General features: G+C 40.0%; 1 pseudogene; it reads left to right on the top strand.

Moving 5' to 3' along the window:
- Positions 1-6717: 6717 nt before the first annotated feature.
- LOC147423938 (small ribosomal subunit protein eS19x pseudogene) lies at positions 6718-7157 on the top strand (annotated as a pseudogene).
- Positions 7158-7475: the final 318 nt, after the last annotated feature.

Genomic DNA, 7475 nt, shown 5'->3' with positions numbered 1-7475 from the left:
GTTCATAGCAAGATAACTACACTTACATTTAAAAAAAAGTTATAGTCTATAAGAGGTAGTATGATGGGATCCGGTGAAAGAAGTATTTCATTGAGCCTTTCTGGGCCAAAGAGAAACACTATACGTTGTTGAAAGTGTATTTTACGGCTAATCCATACATTAATTCTAATAGACCGCACAGATTGGAAGTGATAGAAATTCTCATCATGTGGATTATTCATCTATGATAGTATGCGAGAAATGTAGATATGAGAGAAGTGAAGAGATGAGAAGTTTCCCTCCCAAGCCCTATTCTTGCCCGTAGGCAATAAGGATACTGCGGGGAGAGATGTACCTGTAGCAAGGAGAACCTAGAATTTGTAGAGAGAGTGAATTTCTAAGAGTAAGAGAGATAGTTTTGGTTAAGGAGAGAGATTAGGTATGTATATATGTTGGATTAGAGATGAAAAAGAAAACAACAAGAAATCAAGCAAACATCAATGTAGAACACATCTTACTTGACAAACCCTTCGGCACCATTACTGATGGAGAGAGAAGAAGAGGGGAGAATTCAACTTTGATTGATACGCCAAGTCCAAGACCTTCTTTGATTAGAGTTGATCTTCCAAGGATAGCGTGTAAGAATGGCTAGTCTTCCTCTAGGAGAAAGTGTAGGCTTAGGCTTATGTTACTGGCTAAATACAATTTGGCATTACTACTCACTCCCTCATGAATTCCTCTCATCAATGGCTTGAATGCTTGAGTGCTTTTCAAGGAAGAAGAGGTCTCCTTTTATAGGTGAAGGGAACCCCCAAGGGTTTACACAAGAAGAGAAGAGCCAGTGTGAATAGAAACTGGAAAAGCTTAAAATGAGCTATCCCTGCATGATGTGGGCAGATTGGGGTCCAGTATTTTGATCATATCTCCTCAACCGTGGCTCCAAATAAAAAAGTAAAAATATGGGTAGAAAATTCAGCTCATTAGCTACAACTTCTATTTAAAATTCTTTTTCCAATTTGGATTGGAACCTTGTGTTAAAAAATCATCAAAATAGGGTCCATTTCTGGCATCAAAAGTCTTCCTGTGGTCCCCTTAGCCTATACTTTTATTTGATTCCAAAGGACACCTCATGCCATATGAAAGCATGACATTGCTCCTTGACAAAGTTTTGTAATCATGCTTGCAATAATGCATTAAAATAAGTGTATCTTTGAAATCACGCCACCTAGTGTCCCACTAGGATTTGATTCCCTCCTAGTAGCTATTTAAAAAGAAATATAAGAAAATTATGAAAAATACATAGAATATATATATACATTGGAGTTTACCCTAGATATAGGATCTACTTATGGTGTGAGATGATAATGAGATAGTAGAAATAAAGAATCAATTCTTTTTTGCCCCAAGTTAAAGAGGCAGAGCTATTGACGCTTTTTCCATAGTATTTTCTGATGGTAAAGTAAGAATAGGTTACCCTTGAGATACATAATAGGATGAGATAGAAAGCATATTATTATACTTGAATGCATATGTACATTATAGGAAATATAATTATGTATCTAAAAAGTTACAAGATAACTCTTGTAGCATGCCTTCCCACTATGTACGTGTCACAGCACGATATCCACCACAGCACGACATCCACCCCCTCTAAACCTGCACATCCTGCGGTATGTGCCACATTGTCTCTTTGTAAGATTATCCCTCTTGTACTTGTACATCTTCCTTGCTTTCTTCTTCACTGGATAATTCAAAAGCTTCATCTTCACTTTGATCTTCGCCTGTGTTTTGCTCTTCTTCCTCATCAACATCTTCTGGATCATTGTATCCTCTTCTCTTAAACATTTTGATCCTTTTTCCTGCAACGGGAATATTTACTTCTGTACCATCTAGTTCAGACAAGCTGTAAGTAGTATTTTCATGCACATGCTTTACAACATACGGTCCAAACCATCTTTTTGAAAACTTACACATGGTGTGTGCTGGTTATCAAGGCTACTATCATATACTAAACCCCAGTCACCTTTGTCAATTGCTTTGCTCCTGAGCCGATGTCACTTATCAAAGTAGTCCTTGTTTTTCAGCCTTGCATTTTTGAGTCGTTCTTTTGCAGTCTCAATGTCTCCAGGTCTTCTGTCTAGTTGCTTTATGCACAATGCAAGGAGACCTTCCCTGCTAAGCCCCTCTTGCCAAGGTAGTACATTCCATGTGGGAATTGTATCTTCAATCGGCATCACTGGCTTTTGACCATACATTAGCTCCGCAGGAATGTAGCCAGTTACTGAGCTATGTGTTGTACGACCAGTCCATAAAGCATATGGTAACAGTTTTGGCCATTCACCAACCCTTCCTTGGCAAGCCTTAGCCAAAGCTTTGATGATAGGAGGATGCCCTCTTTCACTCTTTCCATTGCCTTCAGGGTTGTAAGTTGTAGTAAGAGAAATCTTGATTCTTAATCTGGAAAAGAACTCCCTTGCTTCTTTAGCATCCAGTTCACCTCTGTCTGCAGTGATCTTTCCCACACAACCATAACGGCAAATCACCTCATCAAGAAGGAATTTGCACACAGATTCCGTGGTTTTAGCTCTTAATGCTCTTCCTTCAACCTGATTAGTTAGGTCCTCTCGTGCAAGAACCAAGTACCTCATCTGTCAGAGTCCTAAAGGCATTGTGACTAGATCCACAACCCATTTATAGTGCATGGCTAGTGGATATGTAGGGTGCAATCCATCATGATGTCGGACATTTGAATACATTTGACAAGTTACACATGACTCTACAAATTGAGATACATCTTTATACATACCCTTCCACCAGTATTTTTCTTTCAACTTGGAGAAGGTTGCCCACACACCCCTGTGTCCAGCCCATAGACTCTCATGAAACTCTTGCATGAGCTTTACTTGAGTCTCTTTTTTACATATAACCCGTTGTGGTGTAGCACCCTTTTGTTTTGGATGCTTCCACAAGTAACCATCCCTCAAAAAGTACCCATATGCTTTCCTACGTATCCTCATGAATTCTTGTTCAGACCAATCATCCTATTTTGCTAGAGTACTCAAATAGCTTCCAATAAGAAGCCAATCACCTTCATAAAGCTCTTTCAATAATGATTCAAGAAGATTAGTCATGCAGACATTGTTACCTTTGACATGGGAGATAGAATAGAACTTTGTGCCTACATCATCTCCCTCATCAATCATTTGTGAATCATCTTCATACCTTGCCCTTGATAGCATATCTGCCCACTGTATTGTCTTTACATGCAATGTGCTTAAACTCGGGATTTAAGGACTTAATGTAGGCAATCCACCGCAACATAGCAATGTCTGGCGTTGAGCTGCTTGTAATCATCCCAAGAAGTGGCAGACAATCTATTTCTACAACCACACATGCACCAATTACGTACTCTTTCCCACTTTTCAAGGCTGTAACCATACCCCTAACTCTCTCGTTATCTGTGGATAGTTTCTTTGGCGAGCACTTAGTACCTTTGCTCCAAATCTTACCACATACATGTGTCCTTCTTTGTCATCTTGCCCTATTGCCCATCCAATCCCTATAGGACTGGTGTCTACTGTCACAATTACTGGCCTTTGACACTCATAGTCTACCTTTCTCAAACTTGTTGTTGACTGGAGAAACTCCTTTAGCTTTTTCATGGATTTTACGTGTGCTTCTGTCCATTTAAACTTTTGATTTCTAAGCAGCTAATAAAGAGGATCAGCTACATGTGCATAATGTGTAATCCAAATAACATAGAAGACACATGCTCCCAAAAACCTTCTAACCTTAGTGATGCTAGTGCATGTTTCTTTCATTCTTTGGATGGCATCTACCTTTGCTGGACAAGGTTTCCTACCATATGGCCCGCACATGTACCCCACAATGAGCACTTCATTGACACCAAACATAGACTTTTTCCCTGACAATGTAAGATTGACTTCTTCCAACCTAGACAAAATTTTATCACAATCATCTATGTGATCTACCACAAACCTGCGACATCCCTTGAGATCCAAAGCTTCATCTTTGTCACTTTCTTCACATCCTTTGATAGGCAAATCATCAATGAAAGGCATTGTGATTCGAGGAATAAAGTCACGTAAGACCTTATTCATCCCATTCATCATATGTGCAACCGAGTTGGTTGCTCCCTGTGGCAAGGTACACATCCTTACCAAACCCAAAGGTGTCCTCATGGTTGTCAAGTCTCTGCTTTGGATTGCAAGCTGAAATTGATCATACCCTGAGTAGAGATCTCCCATTGAGTAGATTTCCCTCCATGAAAATGCCTCTGCAAACTCATCCACAATTGGACATGTACCTACATTTCTAATTGTCACCTTGTTTACTGGTTGCATATCTTGGATGAAGCGTAGAGAACCATTCTTCTTTGGAACTGTGAACCACCTGTTTGAGTATGGAGCACAAGAAGGCTCCAAGATTCCCATTTTGATTTTCTCATTCAGTAGCTCTACAAACTTTGGCAAATGAGCCTTTGGAACCGAAATAGGCCGCAGATTCCAAGGAACATGAGGTATTGTGAAAATTACCATAGGAGCTACAATAGAAGGATCAACACATCCTATCTCATGTGGCTCAAATGCAAAAGCCTTACCATGCTTTGAAATCATTTCTTTGAAGCACTTTGTCTCCTCCTGTGTTAGAAACTCCTCGCAACCAATTTGCAACTCTTGAAAAGATTCCTTTGTGAAGATATGCCCAATCTTTTTAGGATTCCTCAAACTTGGTTGTAAAGAAGCCTGTTCAATCTTTTCCTTATTGTTGGGTGGTAAGGGTGAAGCTACTGGTTTCACCTTCTTTGCTACACTCTTGTATTTAGTTTCAACATGGACTTCTGGGCCAACTGTTTGGTTTTCTTTGAAGGCTTCTATTACTTGATACATTTCCATAGAGAAAACTTCCACAACTTCATTTTCAAGATGCAAACTAGACCCCATTATAGCATCAAGCTCACCCATAGTATCTACAAAAGAAACTTGTTCACACAAACCCAAAAAAAATTCAGTAGGCTCTAGCAACCCACTCTTTTTCATGCCTATTTGTACATTATGCACATATTGCCTCTCACATCTCTTCAAATCTTCAAGTTTTATAAAACATACTGATCCATTCCTTGTTACCAAGGAGCTCATTGAGAAAGTTTCACCTATTTTTGGATCAGGCGAGACCCTTTTTCTTTCTGTACCACTGCAATCCCGCTTTACAATGGTACTTGGCCAAAACCCATCATTTCTCTAGGATCATGAAACTCTTTGCTCACCATTGGTAGAGGATGTTCTCTAAGATTGTCACAAATTCTTTCATGGTTTACACAAACTGTGAGAAATTGGACAACTTGTTTACCATCTTTGCTACGTATCCTAGCATATGCTGAACCATCATCCATTACCTTTGTTTCCATTTGAACTCCCACAATGTAGGGTTGTCCAAGGATGAGATGATATGAAGATGTATCCTGTACAAAGAAGTTTTGGTCAATCTTTACATCACCTATTGTCACATATGCTGAACCATCATCCATTACCTTTGTTTCCATTTGAACTCCCATAATGTAGGGCTGTTCAAGGGTGAGATGATATGAAGATGTATCCTGTACAAAGAAGTTTTGGTCAATCTTTACATCACCTATTGTCACCTTCACACCTGGACATGCTGCATACAATTCACCGGATGAATTGTTTGCCACTTTTACCATTCAGCCATGATCTGTGTCCATCGTCCATTTGCACTTGTTGTAGAGACTCTTTGACATTATGTTTATTTCTGAACCATGGTCAATCAAGGCAACAAATGGCTCTTCAAGATCACCTACCTTGACCAAAGTTTCTGTAGTAGCCCTTGCCCATTGACTTCGTGAATAGTAGCTCCTAGGAATAGCTTCAACTTCTTCATCATCATTTGAGAAATGCACTTGCTTCACTCTCCCACTTCTGTAGTAGCCCTTGCCTAGTGACTTCGTCAATAGTAGCTCCTAGGAATAGCTTCAACTTCTTCATCATCATTTGAGAAATGCACTTGCTTCACTCTCCCACTAGATTGGTAGCATCCTACCACAGCTCCATCATCCTCCTTATTTTGCAACTGCATCACTTGTGTCTTCAAGGTTTCTCCGTCAACCTGTGGACGAGCAACATCAGCAAGAGAAAAAAAATTTCAAGGGGGGGTTACTGACCTAGCACCAGGTTATGGATACACCAGAAATCCTTGGTTGTGAGAGAATCTAAAACTCACGGTTGCCGAGTATACCAAAAACTCGAGGTATCATGAGTTGTCTGTCTAGTTCGGGCTTGAGGGGGGGATTGTTGAGTTCCAAGCCCTTTTGTCTATCCCGTGGAAACACAATTTCTCCACAAGAGATATGCACCACTGGTTTTAGTGGAGTTTGCATGGTTTTTTGCATGGCTGCCTAAAGCTATAAACATGTAAAAAGATTTGAATAATCAATTTAAGAATAGTGTGAGCTGTTGTTTTGTTCTCCAACTGTGTTGAATTCTCTCTCTCTCTCTCTCTCTCTCTCTCTCTCTCTCTCTCTCTCTCTCTCTCTCTCTCTCTCTCTCTCTCTCTCTCGCTCATCTCTACACCCTCCTCTGCCATAGCCATGGTGATTCACCGCTGGCACCCTCCATAGCTCCTCTCCCCATAGAGAGAGAGAGAGAGAGAGAGATGAAGCTCTTTTAGCGTTGGCTTTACTAGATCATGCAAGTAGCAGCCATGGCGATCGAAAAGATGACAAAGGACGTGTCTCCTTATGAGTTTGTTTTTTCATATGCAGTCCACTTGAAGTGCTATGGCAAGATTGAGGTACCTACCTTCATGGTGTGACATTGTGAAGAACTCTTAAGGAGATTTCTCCCTATGACCCAAATTGGTACTATATCAGAGCATCTTCAATGGCTAGGAAGATCTAGCTTCATGGAGGAGTTGGTGTGGGTGCTTTCCAAATAGTATATGGAGGAAGGAAATGTATCAGTAGTCACCCTTCACATTTTGGAAAGAGCAATGGCTCCATCGCTCATGATGTTCTAAAGCAACTTGACGAAATTGACATTGTTGAGAAAGATCTAAAAGGAGGCCAAAAGTTAGCTTCAAATGGACAAAGAGATCTAGATAAAAAAGTAGGACGGATTGTTGGCCCGACTAAAATGAAATGAAATTACATATTAATGTCTTCAAAAGGCCCAAATGACTTATGAGATTAATACATTACAAACTGGTAAATCTGATACCATGTCTGGGAATCTAGAATAATGAGAAAGGTGAAACTACTTCATGACATAATGGAATAGAAGAATTGGGACTAATAAAAAAGTAGAGATTAGATTAAGAATAGCTACTCTAATTACAATGGAATAGCACTAGCCTCTTAAGCATGGGCATTAAGCTCAAGGCTAGGCCATCCATAGAGTGAACACTCAAGAGAGAGAGAGAGCTCTCAAAAGTGGAACCTCAAGAGTGGAACCTCAAGAGTG

The sequence above is a fragment of the Adiantum capillus-veneris genome, chromosome 26, assembly GCF_014529385.1.
Source record: "Adiantum capillus-veneris isolate H3 chromosome 26, ASM1452938v2, whole genome shotgun sequence".
NCBI classification, from domain to species: domain Eukaryota; kingdom Viridiplantae; phylum Streptophyta; class Polypodiopsida; order Polypodiales; family Pteridaceae; genus Adiantum; species Adiantum capillus-veneris.
The sequence above is the reverse complement of the archived record's forward strand: the minus strand, read 5'-3'. Positions and strand labels throughout refer to the sequence as shown.